This window comes from Macaca mulatta, chromosome 14 (genome assembly GCF_049350105.2).
Source record: "Macaca mulatta isolate MMU2019108-1 chromosome 14, T2T-MMU8v2.0, whole genome shotgun sequence".
Taxonomy (NCBI): Eukaryota; Metazoa; Chordata; class Mammalia; order Primates; family Cercopithecidae; genus Macaca; species Macaca mulatta.
Window position 1 is genome coordinate 25,274,526 of NC_133419.1, and position 24,485 is coordinate 25,299,010.

Below are 24,485 nucleotides of genomic sequence, written 5' to 3' on the forward strand. Positions count from 1 at the left end.
ACCTTCCCTGCCTCTGGTATCTATCATTCTTCTCTCCAGCTCCATGAGATTAACTTTCTTAGCTCTTACGTATTAGAAAGAACACGGAATATTTGTGTTTCTAGTGCTGTCTAAGTGTTAGTCACAGTGTTATCCAGTTCCATTCATGTTGCTGCAAATGACAGGATTTGGCTGGGCGCAGGGGCTCACACCTGCAATCCCTGCACATTGGGAGACTGAGGTGGGAAGATCACCTGAGGTCAGGAGACCAGCCTGGCCAACATGGTGAAGCCCCGTCTCTGCTAAAAATACAAAAAATTAGCCGGGTGTAGTGGTGCATGCCTGTAATCCCAGCTATTCTTGGAAGCCGAGGCAGGAGAATCACTTGAATCCAGGAGGTGGAGGTTGCAGTGAGCCGACATTCTCTTTTATGACTGGATAAATTTCCATTGTGTATGTTTCCCACATTTAAAAAATTCATTCATTCATTCATTGATGAACTTAACAGCATCTGCTGAACATTCCTGTGTTAAGCTTAAGTAATTATTGGCAGAATTCAGTTCCTGGTGGCTTAGGACTGAGGTCCTAGCTTTTTTTGCTGGTTGTCACGCCACATACTCAGCTCTTAGAGGATACTCGGAGTTCTTTGACACATGGTCCTCTCACAACCACATGGAAGCTAAGTTTTTCAAAGCCAGCAGAAGAATCTCTTGCCACAATATGCTAAGACAGTCTCATATAAAAATTATTTTATCATATGTGCAACTTCCCATCATCTTTATGTAATACAACCCAATCAAAGGAGTTTGTATTTGTTCATGTTACAGAAACAAATTATAATCCCACCACTTTTGCAATTTTTTTACTGGTTAGAAGCAAATTATAAATCCTCTTCATACTCAGAGAGTGGGAGGATTATATAAGGGTGTGGCTCAGGGTCATCTTAGAATTCTGCCTACTGTACTTAGCTTGGGAATTTTCTTTCATGTGGTATTTCTAACTAGGTACCGTAATTGCTATTATGTTATTATAATCAATTTCTATTCATAGGATAGATTGACTCTAGAAGCAGCTTATCATCCAATTCATACATAACAACAAACTGCATTTCAGAATATATACATACTCATACATATACACAAATATATATATATATAAAATTATTTTTAGTTTCACATTCCATCATAAAATTAAAATCAGCCATGGTTCAATTTACACACTTGATACCTTGCCAGCAAATGTCTTCATAGTCTAGATATTTTGCAACCCAGTGATTCCTTTAAGGGAGAGTTTTATTACCTTAGTGTCATTCAGACATTGAAGGAGGTGGTGACTTCTTTTGAAATGCAGCATACTTTGTTCTAAACCCTCTGAAAGGCAATCTTTACTAAGATCAAACCTTCAAGATCATGTGAAACTATCTTTCTCTCTGGGCTGTATTAAAAAATTTGATTGAAAATTTATCGGAAACTTTTAATGGACATTAATGTTCTTACACACGGTATGGTGGATAGGGTATGGATAGGATGCACTGTGCTTTCTGGGAAACGTTCCAAGCAATGGCTTAAGGGGACTACTACGAGGAATTTTCTTGCTTGGCTCTGTGACAAATGGCGTGCCTGCTTAATCAAGACTAGGTGCAATATGGTTGCTGCCCTTTAACAAAACTGTAGTAGAAGACAAGAGACAAAAGAGATAGGTAGTAGATGTGCTTAGAGGGATAATGAAGCTATAGATGAGGTGAGATGGCAAATGAGAACATTCCACCCAGAAAGGCTGAGAGTTGAGAGTTAAATCCTATTTCATGAAAGTGATCACAGTAGAAAGAAAGGCTTGGAAAGGTGCTTAGAAGTACAAGTTAAAGTGCCTTGTTTTTGTATTTGGACAGCCTGAATAAGAAACTTGGCTTTGCTAATTATCAACTATGCTAACTTTGACCGAGTTACTTAACCTTATTAAGTTACCATTTTCTTAGTGTCTAGGAGGATACAAATCGTATACCTTATGTAAAGTTTGCTATAGTACTTGGCCCTAATAAACACAACAACAAAACAAGGAAACAAGCAGATGAACACTGAGCTACAAAAATAACAAAACATTTACAGATTTCTTTATGTACCTTAGTATCTAATGGGGAGGTGGAGAGTACTATACAAGTGAAAGAAAAGTTGCAGAGCAATCTCCCAAATTGCAAAGTCATGGCAGAAATCTCAGTCATCAAGAGAGGTGCTTGCTTTTTCTCTTCCCTAGGTGACAGGCAAACAGGTGCTTGCTTGTTCTCTTATCCTGGGTCTAGAGGAAGCAATTTATTTATTTATCCATTTCATCTATATCTCTTTCTCTAAGTTTGTGTCAAAATTATTAAAATCAATTTTTATTTAACCTTTCCACCAAAGAAAAATGCCAAAATGTTTGAGCATTTGTAGCTGTGATGCCTAGGAGCTAATGAAGGTCAAGCAGACTAAGTCCCTGGGGAGAGACAGCAAAGCTGGCCCGGGAAATGACGTCTGGCTTATCATAACAGTTAGTGTTTTTTTTGTTTTTTTTTTTTTCTTCTGGAACCAGTTTTCCAGACAATGAAAAGATGATAATAATGGGTAAGAAGTTGAATCGTTGGAACTATGAATGCTACCCATTGCCTGCTTGCACTTATTCATGAATATTTAAAGAGACCGGGCCCTCACTAGACACTGAACTTGCCGGTGCCTTGATCTTTGACTTCTCAGCCTCCAGGACTGTTAGAAATAAATTTTATTATTTATGTATTACCCAGACTCAGGAATTGTGTTATAGCAGCACAAATGGACTAAGACGTTACCCCTTCTCAACTACACACACAGACACAACCACTGGGTTTCATTCTCCTAGATTCTGTAAATTGTTCAGCACAGTTATACACTTTCCTAGATTATATGACAGAACTTATTGCCTCTAATTTTCTTTTTTTTTTCTTTTTTTGGAGAAGGAGTCTCGCTCTGTTACCCAGGCTGAAGTGCAGTGGCGCGATCTCCGCTCACTGTGCAACCTCTGCCTCCCGGGTTCAAGCAATTCTCCTGCCCCAGTCTCCCGAGTAGCTGGGACTACAGGCGCATGCTGCCATGCCGGGCTAAGTTTCTGTATTTTAGTAGAGACAGGATTTCACCATGTTGCCTATGCTGGTCTCGAACTCCTGAGCTCAGGCAATCCCCCCGCCTCGGCCTCCCAAAGTGCTAGGACCACAGGCATGAGCCACCGCACCTGGCCTCCTCTAATTTTCAAATAACTCCTAAATGTATTTTTTTTTTCATGAGCTATTTTAGAAACACCAGATACTTTAAAAATATTTACACATTGAGAATCATTTGTTGCTGATTTAAAAAATAACTTATGTATACATTTAGGAGTCCTATTCTGAAGTAAACATTTTATTTAACTGCCTCCTCATTATCAATCATTAAAAAAATGTAAAGCATGGTCAGAGAAAAATAAAGTTAATATTTGAGAGGGGTTCTTACCTGGAATTAAAAACTCTATAAAATTATTTTAGACATTATATTGAACTTGTACAAATTCTGGGATGTAATTGGAAACAGATTTCATTTTTGTCTCCTATTAAAACTTATTTATAAGCCAAGTTTTACTTCTGTTCCTAGATGAAAACTTTCTGGAAACATTTAGTTAACATGAAGCCCCAGGTCAATAATTTAAATAATCTGGTTATATGATATTCAAGACTTTTAACTGATATTAAGATTCCTGCCTTTCCCAACACAGGCTCAATTTTGGGTGGGAAGCCGGAAGTCGCTGACTGGAGCATGGACGTGGCTGGTTTCTTCTCTATGTTGTCACATAGTCTTCTATTCCTCCTCTTCTTCTGTCTGCCTACCCCTAGTTCTGACTCTCCTTTGCTGCATCATGGTTAGGGAAGACAGGTGAGAAATAAGGAGAATAGCTTGCACTTGATAGTTACCGTCTTCAGTTGACACCATAATCTTTGGATCTGGCAGACATTAGAAATTGACTTTTTAGTGATGATTTTCATGTGTTCTTTCATGACCCACCCCTGCCCTTTTGCTCGTCTATAAATTTGCCTTGGTGAGAGTGATGGCATATTACTGACATATCTCTTACTCCTTTTTCAGTTCTTAAGCATTCGGAAATACTTTCACATTCCCTCTAGTAAGCTGTTGACTCCTGCAGGCAATGCTCTTGTACAGGATCTTACGTATCTTCATGGCTTTCTTGTTGACACCTTTGTTTATATGATCAACATTTGTTCTCATGCCCTTAAAATTTGTCAGATGAAATTTAGAAAACAGCCTTCTGAGTCTCTTCTGTTTTACCATCATGACTCTATCTTTAGTCTTGTGATGAGATACAGGATCCTTCTGCAATCCTCTTCCCCTTGGAGTCAAAGATAGTAAGTCACAACCCACTGACAGTTTGCTCAAAAATCTAATAATCATCTTGAAGCTACTCTCTACAAAATTGAGGGTCAGGATGTAACATCACCCATAACTTCACTTAAAAGTGGGACTCATAGTAAAACTCTGTTCCCCCCCAAAAAATCTTCTTCACAACTCTTCTCTGGTCCATTTTTGCCTTTGTTGCGTTAAGAGGTTATGAACCACCACGGATGACCACCTCCATTGTAAATGCATACCCTTTCCAGTGTACTATCCACTGTGTCTTGGTTCCCTGGCCAAAACTTTCATTTCAACATTGTTATTCATGTAATAACACATAGAGGTGTAGTCTCAACAATGATTTTTATGAAAATTTAAAAGAGTTCTTTATTCTTTTATTCAATAAATGTTTTAGAAACTTATATGCCAAATATTATTCTAGGCTCAAGAAATGAGATAGTGAACAAGTTATATAGTGGCCTTCTACCCATGAAGCTTCCATTATTTTGATGGCAGGAATATAATTTTAAAAGGAAACAAATATATAATGTGATTTCAGGGAAAGGAGGTAAAAGTGACAGTGTGCAGGTGAGTAGGAGGACTTTTTAGGGAAATTTGTGAAGAAAGATGTGTGAGAAAGTAATATTTGTACAGCAGTGATTCAAATTAATTTCGACTGATTAAAACTACATTATGGAATAAAAGTATATGTATTTTAAGATGCATAACCGCATCTGGAGAACTATGAACACTATGCAATGGGATTTTCATATATTTCTGGCTCTTTCTCCCTTAGTAAGTGGGAAGAATCTCTCACCTTTTCTAAGGAAGATTTCTTAGTCTGGTACAATCAGGTTCCTCATCTTTCTCTTCAGTGGGTTCCACACAGCTGGCCTGCACTGGATGTTTGTGACCTTGTCTAAGGGCTCTTATTGCATTTTTAGACTATTCTTAGTCTCTGCTAATGAGATCGCTCAGAGTTCGCTTTGAGTATCACATCTTAATCACTTGATTTCTGCAGACGTTTCCTTTCTCCAAATAAACTCTTCAAAATGCCTGCTGCTCTGTGCTCATTAACCTGGGAATGGCTTTTTTAACTCCAATTTGAAAATTATCTTCGACATCTGAAACTTCTGTCCTGATAAGGATTCTCCAAGCAGTTAACAATGGGAGGAATATTTTAGACTCTTTGGAGTATGAAAAAAATCAACGACCAAATTTTCATGTGCAAGAGGATTTTCCCTAGATGTAGAAATGTGTACTTTGCTTTCTCGCAGTGTAGTATAATTACGATCTATCCCCAACTCCACTATCTGCCCAATTCCCACTTAATCATTTCATGCTCAGTAAGATTTAGATGATTTAAAAATAAGAAAAAAATAATTAATGAGTGAATAAAGAAATGAATTTTAATCAACCAGGAAGTTTCATTTCATTTTGTTTTGCTTTCCTGATACTCTATTCCTACTATTAATCCACAATTGATTTGATATGAGTTGCATGAGGAAGACAGTAGCATTCATTTAAACAAACCCAACATAAGACTAGAATCAAATGTCAATTTAAACATCTGCAACATATTTGTCATTTGCTGCTGGAATTAGGTTGGCAACCTGTATTCCTAAAGAGTTGTCACTTTGATGGATCACATTAAAAATCTTTCTGATGTACAAATGTTCTAATCCAGGGCCAGAGAGCAACAGCCCCTGTCTTCATCCTTGCCAAATTTCACATGCCAGGGAATCGTTTTTTTTCGTTTTTTTTTCTTTTGTTAAGTATGTTTTAGCTCTAATAATGCTATTTTAAAATAAACTTTTGGTTTTAGAATACCAAATCCTAAAATTTGCTTTGTTCTTAGGGACAGAAGACCACATTGCATACCATAATTGTCAAACTGAAACTATAGTCACAGATGAATGTAATTTTTAAATTTTTTTCCTGAAGTTATTGGGATACAGGTTGCATTTGCTTACACGAGTAAGTTTTTTAGTGGTATTTGTGAGATTTTGCTGCACCCATCACTTGAGCAGTACACACTCCAACATATTTGTAGTCTTTTATCCTTTGCCCCTGCTTACACTCTTCCCCAAGTCCCCAAAGTCCATTGTATCATTTTTATGCCTTTGTATCCTCATAGCTTAGCTCCCACATGTCAGTGAGAACATATGATGTATGGTTTCACATTCCTGAGTTACTTCACTTAGAATAATAGTCTCCAATCTCATCCAGGTCGCTGCAAATGCTGTTAATTCATTCCTTTTTATGGCTGCACAGTATTCCCTCGTAGATCTATACCACAGTTTCTTTATCCACTCATTGATTGATGGGCATTTGGGTTGGTTCCATGATTTTGCAATTGTGAATTGTGCTGCTATAAACATGTGTGTGCAAGTTTCTTTTTCAAATAATGACTTCTTTTCCTCTGGGTAGATACCCAATAGTGGGATTGCTGGATCAAATGGTAGTTCTTACCTTTAGTTTTTTTGAGGAATCTCCACCCTGTTTTCCATCGTGGCTGTACTAGTTCACATTCCCTCCAGCAGTGAAAAGTGTTCCCTGTTCACCACATCCATGCCAGCATCTACTGTTTTTTGATTTTTTGATTATGGCCATTCTTGCAGGAGAAAGGTGCTTTTGCATTGTGGTTTTGATTTGCATTTCCCTAATCATTAGTGATGTTAAGGATTTTTTCATATGTTTACTGGCCATTTGTATATCTTCTTTTGAGAATTGCCTATTCATGTCCTTAGCCCGCTTTTTGATGGCATAGTTTGTTTTTTCTCATTGATTTGTTTGAGTTTGTTGTAGATTCTGGATATTAGTCCTTTGTCACATAGATTGTGAAGATTTTCTCCCACTCTGTGGGTTGTCAGCTTACTTTGTTGACTGTTCCTTTTGCTGTGCAAAAGCTCTTTAGTTTAATTAGGTCCCAGCTATGTATCTTTGTTTTTATTGCATTTGTTTTGGGGTACTTGGTCATGAAATCCTTGCCTAATCCAGTGTCTAGAAGGGGTTTTCCAATGTTGTCTTCTAGAATTTTTATAGTTTCAGGTCTTATGTTTAAGTCTTTAATCCATCTTGAGCTAATTTTTGTATAAGGTGAGAGATGAGGATCCAGTTTCATTCTCCTACAAGTGACTACCCAATTACCCCAGCACCATTTGTTGAAAAGGGTGTCCTTTCCCCACTTTATGTTTTTGTTGGCTTTGTCAGAGATCAGTGGGCTGTATTTGGGTTTATTTCTGGGTTGTCTGTTCTGCTCCATCGGTCTATGTGCCTATTTTCATACCAGTACCACTCTGTTTTGTTGACTATGGCCTTATAGTGAAGTTTGAAATCAGGTAGTGTGATGCCTCCAGATTTGTTCTTTTTGCTTAGTCTTGCTTTGGCTATGTGGGCTCTTTTTTGATTCCATATGAATTTTAGAATTGTTTTTTCTAAATCTGTGAAAAATCGTGTGGTATTTTGATGGGGATTGTGTTGAATTTGTAGATTGCTTTTGGCAGTATGCTCATTTTCTCAATATTCATTCTACCCATCCATGAGCATGGGATGTGTTTCCGTTTGTTTGTGTCATCTATGATTTCTTTCAGCCCTGTTTTGTAGTTCTTCTTGCAGAGGTCTTTCGACTCCTTGGTTAGGTATATTCCTAAGTGGTTTTTGTGTTTGTTTGTTTGTTTGTTTGTTTTGTTTTTTGCAGCCATTGTAAAAGGGGTCAAGTTCTTGATTTTATTCTCTGCTTGGTTGCTGTTGGTGCATAGAAGAGCTACCAATTTGTGTACATTAATCTTGTATCCAGAAACTTTGCTGAATTTTATCAGTTCTAGGAGTTTTCCGGATGAGTCCTTAGTGTTTTCAAGGTAAATGATCACATCTTCAGCAAACAGTGACAGTTTGACTTCGTCTTTACTGATTTGGATGCCCTACATTTATTTCTCTTATCTTATTGCTTTGGCTAGGACTTCTAGTACTATGTTGCAGAGGAGTGGTGAGAGTGGGCATCCTTGTCTTGTTCCAGTTCTCAGAGGGAATGCTTTCAACTTTTCCCCTTTCGGTATTATGTTGGCTGTGGGTTTGTCATAGATGGCTTTTATTACATTCAGGTATGTCTCTTGTATTTTGCTGAAAGTTTTAATCATAAAGCAATGCTAGATTTTGTCAAATGCTTTTTCTGCATGTATTGAGATGATCGTGTGATTTTTGTATTTAATCCTGTTTATGTGGTGTATTACATTTATTGACTTGTGTATGTTAAACCATCCCTGCATCTGTGGCATGAAACCTGCTTGATCATGGTGGAATATCTTTTTGATATATTGCTGGATTTGGTTAGATAGTATTTTGTTAAGGATTTTAGCATCTATATTCATGAAGGATATCAGCCTGTAGTTTTCTTGTTTGGTTGTGTCCTTTCCTGGTTTTGATATTAGGGTGATGCTGGCTTCATAGAATGAGTTAGTGAGGGTTCCTTCTTTATCCTGTGGAATAATACCAAAAGGATTGGTATCAATTCTTCTTTGAATGGCTGGTAGAATTCTGCTGTGAATCTATCTGGTCCTGGACTTTTTTTTATTGGTAATATTTTAGTTATCATTTCAATCTTGCTGCTTGTTATTGGTCTGTTCAGGGTATCTGATTCTTCCTAATTTAAGCTAGTAGGGTTGTCTTTTTCCAGGAATTTATCCATCTCTTCTAGGTTTTCTAGTTTATGTCCATAAAGCTATTCATGGTAGCCCTGAATTATCTTTGTATTTCAGTGGTGTCAGTTGTAATATCTCCTGTTTTCTTTCTTAGTGAGGTTATATGGATTTTCTATCTTCTTCTCTTGGTTAAGCTTGCTAATGGTCTATCAATTTTATATATATTTTCAAAGAACCAGCTTTTTGTTTCATTTATCTTTTGTATTTTTTTAAATTTCAATTTCATTTAGTTCTACTCTAATCTTGGTTATTTCCTTTATTCTGTTGGGTTTGGGTTTTGTTTGTTCTTGTTTTTCTAGTTTCTTGAGGTGTGACCTTAGATTGTCTGTTTGTACTCTTTCAGAGTTTTTGACTTGGGCATATAGAGCTATAAACTTTCCTCTTAGCAATGCCTTTGCTGTATCCCAGAGTTTTGATAGGTTATGACATTATTGTCATTCAGTTTGAAGAATTTTTAAATTTTTATTTTGATTTCTTTTTTGATCCAATGCTCATTCAGGGACAGGTTATTTAATTTCCATGTATTTGCAAGGTTTTAAAGGTTCTTTTGGGAGTTGATTCCAGTTTTATTCCACTGTGGTCTGAGAGAGTGCTTGATATAATTTCAATTTTCTTCAATTTATTGAGACTCATTTTATGGCCTATCATATGGTCTACCTTGGAGAAAGATTCATGCACTGTTAAATAGAATGAGTATCCTGTGGTTGTTGGATGAAATGTTCTGTATGGCCAGGCGTGGTGGCTCAAGCCTGTAATCCCAGCACTTTGGGAGGCCAAGACGGGTGGATCACGAGGTCAGGAGATCGAGATCATCCTGGCTAACACGGTGAAACCCCGTCTCTACTAAAAAATACAAAAAAAAAAAAACTAGCCAGGCGTTGTAGCGGACGCCTATAGTCCCAGCTACTCGGGAGGCTGAGGCAGGAGAATGGCATAAACCCAGGAGGCAGAGCTTGCAGTGAGCTGAGATCCAGCCACTGCACTCCAGTCTGGGTGACAGAGCAAGACTCCATCTCAAAAAAAAAAAAAGAAAAAAAAAAAAAGAAATGTTCTATATATATCTGTTAAGTCCATTTGTTCCAAGGTATAGTTTAGATCCATTGTTTATTTTTTGACTTTCTGTCTTAATAACCTGACTAGTGCTGTCAGTGGAGTATTGAAGTCTCCTACTATTATTGTGTTGCTGTCTATCTCATTTCTTAGCGCTATTAGTAATGGTTTTATAAATTTGGGAGCTCCAGTGTTAGGTGCATATATGTTTAGGATTGTGATATTTTCCTGTAGGGCAAGGCCTTTTACCATTATATAATATCCCTCTTTGCCTCTTTTAACCACTGTTGCTTTAAAGTTTGTTTTGTCTGCTATAGGAATAGCTACCCCAACTCAGTCTTGGTGTCCATTTGCATGAAATGCCTTTTTCCACCCCTTTACTTTAAGTTTATGTGAGTCTTTATGTGTTAGGTGAGTCTCTTGAAGGCAGCAAATAGTTGGTTGGTGAGTTCTTATCCATTCTGCAGTTCTGTATCTTTTAAGTGGAGCATTTAGGCCATTTACATTTAATGTTAGTATTGAAATGTGAGGTACTGTTGCACTCATCGTGTTCTTTGTTGCCTGTGTACTTTGTTTTTTGGTTTTTTTCTTTTGCTTTTTAGCTTGTATTTTTGTTTTATAGGCAAATGGTAATGGTGAATTCTTTCAGCATTTGTTTGTCTGAAAATAACTGTATCTTTCCTTCATGCATGATGCTTTTGCTGGTGATGCTTAGTTTTGCTGGATACAAACTTCTTGGCTGATAGTTGTTTTGTTTGAGAAAGGTGAAGATAGGACCCCAATCCCTTCTAGCTTGTAGGATTTATGCTGAGAAATATGCTGTTTATCTGATAGGTTTTCCTTTATTGGTTAGCTCGTACTTCTATGTCACAGCTCTTAAGATTCTTTCCTTCATCTCCACTTTGGGTAACCTGATGACATTGTGCCTAGGCAAAGATATTTTTGCAATGAATTTCCCAAGTGTTCTTTGTGCTTCTTGTATTTGGATGTCCAGTTCTCTAGCTAGGCCAGGGAGGTTTTCCTCGACTATTTCCCCAAATACGTTTTCCAAGCTTTTAGAATTCTCTTCTTCCTCAGGAACACTGATTATTCTTAGGTTTTGTTGTTTAACATAATCCCAGTCTTCTTGGAAGCTTTATTCCTTTTTTCTTATTCTTTTTTCTTTTCAATTCTATTGCTGAGAATTTCCAGAGCATTTTTCATTTCTAAAAGTGTGTCCAAAGATTCCTGAATTTTTTATTGTGTTTTTTCTTTAAGGTATCTATTTCATTGAATATTTCTCCCTTCAATTCTTGTACCATTCTTTGGATTTCCTTGCATTGGGCTCCATCTTTCTCTGGTCCCTCCCTGATTAGCTTAATAACTAACCTCCTGAATTCCTTTTCGGGTAAATCAGGGATTTTTACTGGTTTGGATGCATTGCTGGTGAACTAGTCTGATTTTCAGGGAGTGTTGAAGAGCCTTGTTTTGTCCTATTACCAGGGTTGGTTTTCTGGCTCCTTCTTATTTGGGTAAGCTCTGTCAAAGGGAAGATCTAAGGCTGAAGGCTGTTATTCAGATTCTTTTGTCCCATGGGGTGTTCCCTTTATATAGTACTCTCCCCCTTTTCCTATGGATGTGGCTTCCTGTGAGCCAAACTGCAGTGGTTGTTGTCTCTCTTCTGGGTCTAGCCACCCAGCAAGTCTGCCCAGCTCCAGGCTGGTACTGGGAGTTGTCTGCACAAAGTCCTGTGATGTGAACTGTCTATGGGTCTCTCAGTTGTGGATACCAGCACCTGTTCTGTTGGAGGTGGCAGAGGATTCAATGGACTCTGTGAGGGTCCTTAGCTTTGGTGGTTTAATGCTTTATTTTTGTGCTCATTGGCCTCCTGCCAGGAGGTGGTGCTTTCCAGAAAGCATCAGCTGTAGTAGTGTGGAGAGGGACAGGTGGTGGGCAGGGCCCTAGAACTCCCAATATAATATGCCCTTTGTTATCTGCTGTGAGGGTGGATAGGGAAGGACCATCAGGTAGGGGCGGGACTAGGCATGTCTGGGCTCAGACTCTCCTTGGGCGTGTCTTGCTGTGGCTGCTTTGGGGGTGGGGGTGAGATTCCCAGGTCACTGGAGTTGTGTACCTAGGAGGATTATGGATGCCTCTGCTGAGTCCTGCAGGTTGTTAGGGAAGTGGGGGAAAGCTGTCAATCACAGGCCTCACCCAGCTCCCACACAAACCAAAGGGCCGGTCTCACTCCCACCGTGCCCCGCAACAGCCCTGAGTGTTTCCACTCGGAGGGCGAGAGGGTCTTGCAAATTTTCTGGAGGCTATCTGCCTGCTAGGTCCAAAAGAAAAGAGCTTTAGTTCTTCCCCTGCCTGTGAAGTCTGCATGCCAGATTTGTGCCCGCCCTCGAGTTCTGACCAAGAGACTTCTTGCCCCCTTCAAATAATAACGAAGTTCTTCTAGGGAATTCTTTCTCCCTGTGGAGTTGTACCTCCTGTCACCCTCCCAATGGATTCCCGTGATGCCAGGCAGGAATGGGCTGCTTGGGGACCCAGCGAGCTCCCAGGGCCTTTCTGCTATTTCCCCTGCCCCTATATTTCATTTGGCTCTCTAACTTGACTGAGCTCCAGGTAAAGTCGGAAACTTCTCCCGCAAACAGACCTTCAGCTTCTCCAGCGGGGGTGTGTGTTTGGAGAGGAGGGTCTCCCTTTCCTGCTTCCACAGATGGGGCACTCACAGTATTTGGGGTGTCTCCCAGGTCCTGCAGGAGCAGTCCATTCCCTTCAGAGGGTCTGTGCTTCCTCTTGGGATTGCCAATTTGTTTTTACAGTCTATCTGGAGCTCAAATTCACAGTGCAAGCCTCTGGATGCTGCTCTGTCTGAGCTGTAATCTAGTCCTGCTTGCCATCCACCATGATCCTCTCCATCATGATAACTGTAAATTTTGAAGCTGAAATTATTCTGAAAAATTTAGTTTACTTAAAAATAAGCTTGGCAGGCACTTACTAGAAATAAATACTTGTAGACTTTCTGGAGTATCTTCTGGGAACGGCAATTAGGAATAGCCTAATGTCAGAAAATAATGACAGAGATTTCATGTTGCCTTGTTTCTTCCCCAGAATCCAAAAGTAGAGGCTTCCAGCTATATTTTATTATAATGGTTTTCTCAATGTGAAAATTTGGCCTTCATCAAGGAGACTTCACTTTATAAACTGTAGCACAACTGTAGCACATTTCCATTTCTTATCTCTACCTTCCGTGAACTACTTTAGAACAATTTAAGCCTGAGTTCTTAATCAGAATTTCATACTAGCAAGGGAGAAACATTATACTTGACTTGAAATTATAATTTCTTGAAAAGATATAACTATGAGAATTGGTATTATTTTGATGATACAAATTTCTTTGTGTATCCAGAAGAGGTATCTGAACTAGAAAAACAGTCGAGAAACTCTAGTTCTATAGAGGCTTATGTACTGGGTGTATGCATGCCACTGAGATAAGAATTGCTGTATAAATGGGCTCTGAAACTTTGTTAGTCCTGTTTTCAAAGAGTTTTCAATCACCTTGATCTAAAGAAAATGCAAAAATCCCTGACATTTCAGAGTCTGTTGTCTGGGTTGTGGTTTGGATGCCTCAGGAAATTTCATGGGAGTGGGAAAGAATTAGAACAGCCTTGTTTTAAAGCAAAATTTGTCATTGGACAGGGAAACCTCTTGGGGAAAAGTTAGAGAAGGCACAACATGCCATAAGAACTGGAAAGAGAACTAGATTAACAGAGAAGATAATATTTTCAAAGGTCTAAGAATAGCTAGGGAGGTGGAGGTGATCCCTTGACACAAATACTCTTGCAGGCATATTGAGCATGGCAGTGAGGAGTTCAGGAGCAGACGACATTTAGGTAGTTGCATTGGTAGTTGGCAGATGGCATTTTTTTCTTTTTATTTCTCTCACCACCACCCCCATATATAATCCCTAAGCAAATCTTACTCTACCTCCATAACAAATTCTTAATCTTCTACTTCTATTTCTACTGCTGCCACCAAAGATCAAACCATCTCTCTCATGTATCACTGATCTACGACTGCTCCCTTCAATTAGTTCTCATACATGGCCAGAATGGTAGATTGAAAGTCTAAATCAGGCTGGGCATGGTGGCTCATGCCTATACTAGTACATCGGGAGGCTGAGGCAAGAGGATTTCTTGAGCCTTAGGAGTTTGAGACCAGCCTGGACAAAATGGCGAGACCAGGTATCTACAAAAATTAAAAATTAAAAATTAAAAAAAAATTAGCCAGTCATGGTGGTGTGTGCCTGTTATCCCAACTACTCAGGAGACTAAACCCAGGAGTTTGAGGCTGCAGTAAGCTATGTTCATGCTACTGCAATATAGCTTGGGCAATAGAGCAAGAACATGTCTCTTTTAAAGAAATAAGTCTAAATCAAATTATTATTTTCCAGTGTAAAATTATCTATGAACTTTTCATTGCATATAGAATACAAATAAATTGCTTTACCTGGCCTGCAAGGCCTAGCTCTCTGAAGTATGTTGAATGGTTTTACAGAAAAAATCTACATACTAACCCCCAGAAGCCAGATGTGACCTTATTTGGAAAAAACAGTCTTTGTGTACATAATTAAATTAAGGATCTTGAAATTAGATCATCCTGGATTATCCAGGTGGACCCCAAATACAATGACAAATGTCCTCATAGAGACACACAGAGGAGAGACACAGGGAGAAGAGAAGAAGGGCCATTTAGGAGTTGAGGAAGAGAATGGAGTCATGTAGCCACAAGCTAAGGAAGACCTAGAGCCACCAAAGTTGGAAGAGGCAAGGAAGAATTCTCCCCTAGGGCTTTTGAAAGGAGTACAGCCCTGACAGCATCTCAGTTTTAGACTTCCAGCTTCCAGAACTGCCGAAGGATGCATTTCTGTTGTTTTATATCATCAAGTTTGTGGTAACGTGGCAACCACAGGAAACTAATACTTTCGCCAGTCACATCTCTAACTCTTTTGCTTGCCCCTGTTACATCTACTAGACTGGCCTCTTTCTTTCCCTTATTATTCTTTAAGTACAATATACTCCTTAAAAGTTGAGGACTTTATGTTAGCTATTCTCTCTTCCTGGAATATTTTTCTCCCAGATGTTTTTATATCTAAGTTCTTTCTTGTCATTCTTGAATTTACACATCTCTTTTTCAGAGGGGGCTTACCAGACCACCAATTTAAAGTTTTCTCTCAAACTATCCCTGCTTGCAGATAACATGATCCTGTGTCTGGAAAATCCCATAGTCTTAGCCCCAAAGCTCTTTAAGTTAATAAACAACTTCAGCAAAGTCTCAGGATACAAAATTAACATACAGAAATCACTAACATTCCTATACACCAACAACAGTCAAGCCAAGAGCCAAATCAGGATCACAATCCCATTCACAATTACCACTAAAAGAATAAAACACCAGGAATACAGCTAACCAGGGAGGTGAAAGATCTCTACAATGGGAACTACAAAACACTGCTCAATGAAATCAGAGATGACATATACAAATGGAAAAACATTCCATGTTCATGAACAGGAAGAATCGTTATTGTTAAAATGGCTATACTGCCAAAGACAACTTATAGATTAAATGATACTTGATTAAACAGTCAATGACATTCTTCACAGAGCTAGAAAAGATTATTTTGAAATTCATGTGGAACCCCTGTCCCCCAACCCCCACAAAAAGCCCAAGTAGCCAAGGCATTTAAAGAACAAAGCTAGATGCATCACACTACCCAACTTCAAACTATACTACAGGGCTTCAGTAACCAAAATAGCATGGTACTGGTACAAAAACAGACATATTAATGGAACAGAATAGAGAAGCCAGAAGTAATGCTGCACTCCTATAACTATTTGATCTTTGACAAAGCTCACAACAACAAACAATGTGGAAAGGACTCCCTATTCAATAAATAATGCTGGGGTAACTGGCTAGCCGTATGCAAAAGATTGAAACTGGACCCCTTCCTTACACCATATACAAAAATTAACTCAAGATGGATTAAAGACTTAAATGTAAAACACAAAACTATAAAAACTCTGGAAGACAATCTAAGCAATACCATTCTGGCCATAGGAACAGGCAAGGATTTGATGATGAAGACACCAAAAGCAGTTGCAACAAAAGCAAAGATTGACAAATGGGATCTAATTAAAATAAGGATCTTCTGCACAGCAAAAGAAACTACCAACAGAATAAATAGACAACCCACAGAATGGAAGAAAATATTTACAAACTATGCATCTGACAAAGGTCTAATATCCAGCATCTATAAGGAACTTAAACCAATTTATAAGAAAATAACAAAGAACTCCACTGAAAAGTGAGCAAAGGACATCAACAGACACTTTTTAAAAAGACATACATGTGGCCAACAAGCATATGACAAAAAGCTCAACACCACTGATCATTTGAGAAACGAAAATCAAAACCACAGTGAGATACCATCTGACACCAGTCAGAATGGCTGTTATTAAAAAGTCAAAAATGACAGATGCCAGTGAGGCTGTGAAGAATAAGGAATGCTTATATATCGTTAGTGGGAGTGTAAATTAGCTCAACTATTGTAGAAAACAGCATGCCAATTCCTCAGAGACCTAAAGTCAGAAACACCATTTGACCCAGCACTGCCATTACTGAATATATACCCAAAAGAATATAAATCATTCTGCCATAAAGACACATGCACTTTGTATGTTCATTGCAGCACTGTTCGCAATAGCAAAGACATGGAATCAACCTAAATGCCTATCAACAGTAGATTGGATAAAGAAAATGTGGTACATATATACCATAGAATACTATGCAGCCATAAGAAGGAATGAGATCATGTCTTTTGCATGGACCTGGGTGAAGCTGGAGGCCATTATTCTTAGCAAAGTAGCACAAGAACAGAAAATCAAATATTGCATGTTCTCACTTAAAAGTGGGAGCTAAATGATGAGAACACATGGACAGATAGAGGGGAACAATACACACTGGGGCCTATCAGGGGGTAGAGGGTGGGAGGAGGGAGAGGATCAAGAAAAATAACTAATGAATACTAGGCTAAACACCTGGGTGATGAAATAATCTGTACAGCAACCCCCATGACACAAGTTTACCTATATAACAAACTTGCACATGTACCCCAAACTTAAAATAAAAGTTACATAAAAAGGAAAAGAAAAAATAAAGTTTCCTCCAATTATTCTTTTTTTTAGTTATTTTCTTTTCATCTCAACAATTATGTCTACCTCACCTTTTTTAAAATTATTTATTATCTGTCTAACTTACAAAAAGTCACCCCCATGAAGTGAGAGGTGTTCACTATCTGAATCATTGCAGAATCCCCAGTGTCTAGAACAGTCTCTGCTATTAAGTAGGATATTAATTAATGTTGTATAAGAAAAAAAATTTAGAAGAAAGGCTATCAGTGCTGGAGGCAGTTATGGTGATAAGGTTGGAATCTAGAAATTTGAGCAGCAAGCTAGATTCTTAGTTTTTGAGGAACTGGGAGATTGGATATGTTATAATAAAAAGACCTAGATTTACGCGACAGGACAGGGATCCTATAAAAGATCTGAAATAAATATGGAGGTGTGGTCTTGGGACCAAATTGGAAAAATTTCCCAAAGTCGTATAGGGTACGGAGTAGAACTTTTGAAGTCTAAGATCAGTAATGATGTCATGAGGCTGTGTTAGAGTTAGGCCTAACAAGATGGCCAGGATTTGTTCTACCTGCAAGTGGAGGTCAGTACCCACTATTAAATGGAGAGAAGGGCTAATGAAGTTGGGAAAAACTCAGACACTCACAACATGAGACAGAAGCTACAGTTCCCAACTGCTTTGGTAAAGAGAACACTTGGCTTTCTGATCATCTAGACATAACCATTTTCTAGTGGATGAAATCTAGGAGACTAGGTCCTTCCCAACAGGACCCACTTTAAGTAAAGTTTAAGTTTGAAAGCAATGACTTAATCTGATCCTGTGTGCTCTCAGTGGTGCTATACCACTGCAACGTAGAAAGTGCTATACCCAATGCCAGGCTGACACAGAGTTCCCACAGTATCTAGCTACCAGTGTTGAGCAGGAAGTCCATCCCTCATGGTGTCATTATTCAACGTTTTGTGCCTTGTCTACCTTATTGTCAGTTTAAGAAGCTTAATGAGGATGTCCTAGTCCAACTCAGAAATTAAGGAAAGCATATCATCGGAGGATAAGGAATGTTGTTTTAGAATAATGTAAACCAGGAGGACTATTTGTAGATGACTGGAAGGTCTTAGAAACCATTCCGTCAGGAACACCATTTTCGTGATTTTCTTCAGGTTGGAGAGTGTCTTTATGCAGCATCCTTCGGGGCTCTTTGTGACTATTTTCTAAGTTAGTTTAATGACAACAGAGGCATGTGGATATTGTATTTTAAGGCTTACGGCCATTTTTGAGTTCCTATAGACAGGGTCTGTTGAGGCATCCCCTCACAGGGTACAGCTTGTCTCATAGAAGTTATTTCAGCATTTTTCACTCTCTCTGACTTTCCCCTAGCTTTGCTTTTGTTATTGTTAGGTGTATGTTTTGAAAATGACAAACAATCAGGTTGAGGAAAAGGTCTATAGTGTGTTTGTGTCTGTGGGCGTAAATGTGGAATAAATATATATAATGCACAGTGGCTGATATTTTGTGTCATTTATCTTCACTTGTGAAAAGAGATGGGATAAGTCACTGATGACTGTTCCAGTCCTGATCCATCCTTCATCACTACACTCATGAAGATAAATGCCACATTTCAGGAGAGCACAGCTATCATGTGTCCTTTCAGACTGGAGAGTCAGATCGGTTAGAGCAAGAGGTCAATCAGGTGCTGTTACTTAAAAATCAAGGACATTTTATATGTACCATCTCCTACCCCATATACCTTGCTCTCTCCTATTAAACTAGGGTACTTCTAGCAGCCAGAGAGATGATTTGGTAGCCTTTATAATTTCATCTATGTCTACAGATATGCATTTAATTTAAACAATCCATTTCCTGGTATATGCCCAGCATAGAGCTTTGCAGTGACAATGCACTGATTAAAAGAATATCCTCCTGGTCCTTATACTGATAAATATCAAAATGAAGCAAACACCATGGAAAAAATAATAATAAAATGTTTTTATTTTTTTCTGTGAGCAAGTTAAGTGAGAAAGGAGTAAGTGAGAACTGTTGAGAAGTGGTAATATTTAAACTGCTATATTAGAGAAAACAGTATGGACACTTTATCTTTCCGTATTGTACAAATGGCAGCATGACTGGATTTTAAGCTATGGTAAGGCAAATGGATGAATTCTCTGCTCTAGCTTGTAGACCCTGTTATAGGTAATCAATAGATAAGACCCCTTTATAACTCAGTAACTGAATGAACTGTTCCGGTTTTAATTTTAATTACCCATTCACAAATTGAATGTTTGAGGTTAGAAGAATTTACTTTGAAATAAAAGTATTGGCTTTTTCCCCCTTGGTTGGGACATAAAAATTTATGTAACTAGACATAAGCCAAAAAGGATTTCCACAGATCCTAGAAATTTGATTGGCCAACTGGGCACTTCTAAAATCATTATTTCTCTTTGGAAACTATTGTTTTGAACCACATAAAACTGTTGATAGTCACCAGTTTTTGACCTAGGAGATGACAATTTGATGAGATTCTCTATAATCATGCTAATTGATTATATAGTTTAAATTTTGGGATATGCTTTAGTTGCTTTTTTCTATATGTAAGCTTATTTCACCAAATAAACTATTTCATTATCTTATTCAAGAAACATTTATTGAACACATATTACACAGCAGTTACTGCAGTGTATGCATGCCCATGGAATGGACTATGTTGGCTGTCCCAGTGGGGCATGCAGTCTAATGAGTCAGAAAGACACATAAGCAAGCAAGTACGAGATAGAAAAGCAGCACACTGGTTGATAGTTGATCAATAAATGTTCTTTCCCTTCTTCTCACATTGGACATAGAAGTGCAATGTGTTAAAGGAACACAGAAGAATGAGTCTCTATAAATGTAAACAACCTGGAAGGATTCATTGCAGAAAATACCTCCTGTTTACCTTGTGTTAAAAGACTGTGTAATAGGCAGATAACTAGCCTAAGGCTTCAAATATTTGACTTCTTATATTAACTCATCACATATTAGGGCTTTTTTTAAACCTTAACAACATTATTTAACTTTCTTATACTTTAACTTTCTTAACTGCAAAATGAAAATTATAATCTCGTTTGCCTTCCTCCTATATTTGTTGAGGGTCAGATAGGATAATACACATGAAACAATTTTTCAAATTATAATTTATAATATTAACAAAAAATACAATCTTCATCATCATCTTTCTTATTACCAGTCTTGTTTTCAACAAGACCTTTCAACAAAGTGCTATGTAAAAGATCAAGGAGGATAATCACCTTGATTTGTATTTTCCCACGTCCAGGCTTAATAATACATTCGTGGATAAGTACCACATTTGGCCTTAAATAATCATTTTAGAAAAGTAGATGAGTTGTTTAGCCATTTGTAAGTGTTGCGAGCAGTGCTCAATAAATAATGAATGAAGAGTCTGCTGGTAGCAGATGGATAATTATGTTCAGCATTTTTTTAATGAAGGAGAATTTAGAAAAATACCTACAATTCAAAGAAATTAACTCTCAGATAATAATAATTCCCATTATTAGAGAATGTATGACATGCCAGGCTTGTTGATTTATGGGTATCATCTCATTTCAAGTTTAGAACAACCTTTTGAAGTTGACTCTATTATGATCACTCTAATTTTACAGATGAGGGAATTGAAACCCAAAAATTTATATAACTTCCCGCAAGTCACAAAATGACTATCTCTGATAATAGAATTTATGAACTTAACTGCTGTACTTTTTACAGCTCTGATCTAGCTATCGTTACCACCCCGATGTTTGTACTCTCCTTCCTACTTAGTAATCCCCATTTTCTCCAGAAAAGCCCTCAAGGAAGGCACTCATCTCTCTGAGCTTTAGTTTCCTCGCCTATAAAATCGGGCTACTTTTGGAGATTCATCAATAAACAAATCATATAAACTCCATATCCTGGGAACTCATATTCTAGTTGGAGGAGACAGAAAATAAATATGTACATGTTATCTCTACTTTTGAGATGTTTTATCAACAGAAATGAAACAGAATAAGGGAACAGAGAATGATGAGGGGACAAGGGTGGTTATGTTTTAAGCAGCATAACCAGGGAAGACCTCTCTGAGCAAGTTTAGCAGAGCCCTGAAGGAAGTGAAGAAGCAAAGTATACAGGTATTTGCATGAAAGGTGGCACTGTTGTCATGGAGTGCAGGCAAAGGTATAGGTCTGTCTGGGTGAAGGGCATTCCAGGCAGACGAACAGCATGTGCAGGGTTCCTGAGAAAGCACTATGCTTGGTGTGCAGGAGAAACAATCAGGAGCCAGTGTGGTGGTCAGAGTGGAGTGAATATGAGTGATAGTTGTAGGAAAATGAGATCAAACAAGCAGGAGAGATGCAGGAAAAAAAAAATGAATGGCCATTAGGACTTTAATATTACTCTGAGTGTTGTGAGAAGCATTGAGAAGGAATATGATCTGACTTTAATTCAAATAGGATCCCTCCACTGTGTGGAGAAATTAGAAGCAGGAAACTCAGATATTGGACAAGGCTATGGAATACTCCAGTTATCCAGATAGAAATTGGACCAAGACAAAGCAATAGATGTGTTTGGAGAAAAAACCAGAATACTGCTACACAGAATTTCCAATACATGGGTGATAGGATATAAAGGTGATAAGGTATAGAGGTGATACAATCCAAAAAGAGAGGGTATGAGACCAAAAAAAAAGTTTCAAGGTAGACATTGGCCTGAGCTACTAGAAAAATCATTCCTGAAATGGTGCTTGGCGCACAGTAAGAGCTTAAAATGTTTAGTTGTATGAATGAATGAATGCAACTGCCATTAGAAAAAGTCTTTGTCGGGTTAAATCAAAATGAAGAGTTTGACTGTAGACAGGTTGATTTTTGAATCCTCCACGTGGAGGTCTTGAATAAGCCGTAGTACATACAAGTCTGCGAGTCTGCTGGAGATTTAAGTTTGGCGGTCTTCAGTTTATAGATGGTGTTTAAAAGCATTATACGATCACCTAGAGAGTGCATATAGATAAATAAGAGGTCCACTGATTTGAGACCTGGGGCACTCCAAGGTTCATTGGCCTGTGAGACAAGACACAACTAGCAGTGGATGTTGAGCAGAGTTATCACTGAGGCAAGAGGAGAAGCAAGGGAGTTGTTTCATAGGAGCCAAGTGAAAAAGGTGTTTCATAAAGGACAGAGTGATCATTATGTCAAACATTAATAATTTTTGCCTAATATGAAAATTGAGAACTGTCTATTTGATTTAGCAATAAACATGTTTTCACCTCCCACCTTTTCTTTGCCTCTCTAACGCACTAATTGTTACCTATGGCCTTCCTCTAAAGTTATAAATCTCAGGCACTTTACATTCCGATTCATATTTCATATATCCTGTTGAAGAGTAGTTAATACTTCTTGAAACCATGAGATATGGGAAAACATTTTATAAGATTGAGATTTTTTTTTCTCTCTCTTTTTTTTTTTTTTTTTTGGAATCTCACTGTGTCACCCAGACTGGAGTGCAGTGGCATGATCTTGGCTCTCTGCCACCTCCACCTACCAAGTCCAAGCCGTTCTCCTGCCTCAGCCTCCCAAGTAGCTGGGAATACAGGCGGTGCCACCATTCTGGCTGATTTTTGTATTTTTAATGGAGACAGGGTTTCACCATGTTGACCAGGCTGGTCTTGAACTCCTGACATCAGGTAATCCACCCACCTCGGCCTCCCAGAGTGCTGGGATTACAGGTGTGAGCCACTGCGCCTGGCTGAGTTATCCATTTATTTTAAACCTATGGACAGAAAATCCACAGATCATCTCTAAAATAAATTTTGATCATATTCAGTTTTACTTATATAATAATAACATTCATTAGTGATATATTGCTATGACATTCAAAAAGCATTTTTATTTACCTTGTCTGTTCCAAACAAAATCATCTAATACAGTAAAATGCCCAGCTGTGAAGCGTACACCATCAGATTATACCACCTGCTAACAACTTTTTGTTGGAGTCAGCCATAGCCGTGGGCTTCACTCCTCCTTGTCCCTTGAAGATTTTAACATCTGCCTCCCTGTTGTTCTCTCCATACTAACACTTGATAGGCTTCTTGGTGATTTTAATATCCATGTCAGTCCCTTGATCTTGATTACTAATTGTGAGGGATCTTTCTATCTGCAGTTGCTCTGGGTCTCCTCCTTGTACAGTCCATACCAACTATATTTCCAATGTTGGATGACCTGCATTTGTTGGAATTACAGAAAGTTTCTTTTACTTCATCATACTTTGTAAAATGTGAGCTCTATCTCTTAGGATCCCTTTGCTTTAAGTACTGTACATTCCCTCAGTCTCAGATTCTAATTTTTATTCTGCCAGTGCTACAGGAGTAGTGGGGTGAGATGAGAGATGTATAGGGCAAGGAAATATTTTATATCTTTCTTGTTTGGGGATGTGTTGTTGGTGGTGGGCAATCCCAAATAGAGTTTGCAGCAGATGCCTGTGTCAAACTCTTAACATCCCATTTGACTTTAATAATTGAGTTTTCTATTTAACTGTTTCCTATTCATCATTATAATGCATTATCTGATTTAATCTTATGATGCGGTTCTGATCAGGACACTAGATCAGAGAGAAAATGTGCCTTACTTAAGGTCATGTATCTAATAAGTCAGAACCAAGTATAGACTACATTTCTTCTGAATCCAAATGCATTTTTTTATTGGCATTACAAAATGTATTGTTCAAAATGGCCAGTAGTTAGGAGAGTTGCTTTGGCTTTCTGCCCAGGATAGTGTTAAAATACAGTGGCAATTCAATAAATGTCATCAGTGGTGTCTGTGGTAGTGGTTGTGGTGGTGGCAGATCAAGAATTGTCCCGAATTATTCTAATGGATGCTTTTATTTTCTTTTTCTTTCTTTTTTTTTTTTTTTTAGATTGGCAAACGCACTGCCTATTTACAGCATAGAGACCCCAGTGGAGAGCTAGGTGGGTGATGATTCATACTAAATCTTTCCCACAGTATGCTGAACACTACAACTACAGCTAATATGAAGTGACTCATTAAACACTGTCAAATCTGATAATGGCAATGACTGGTTTTGCTAGCACGAGTGATTTGTGGGAAGTCCAGCTACTGCAAACCACTACTGAATTTCAAAAACAAAGCTGCAATATAGTAGAAAAGACATATCCACTGAGTCA

General features: G+C 38.2%; 1 protein-coding gene across 7 annotated transcripts in view; it reads left to right on the forward strand.

The window, feature by feature from the left end:
* LRRC4C (leucine rich repeat containing 4C) overlaps positions 1-24,485 on the forward strand; it is a 178,347-nt gene that overhangs the window by 126,831 nt on the left and 27,031 nt on the right. For 2 of the 7 annotated variants that reach the window (XM_028833513.2, XM_077964804.1), the window contains exon 2: positions 24,218-24,269. The exons of the other annotated variants lie outside the window; for them this stretch is intronic. The gene's annotated coding sequence lies outside the window, so the exon portion shown is untranslated. The remainder of the gene's footprint in view (positions 1-24,217; positions 24,270-24,485) is intronic. 7 annotated transcript variants of the gene reach the window in all.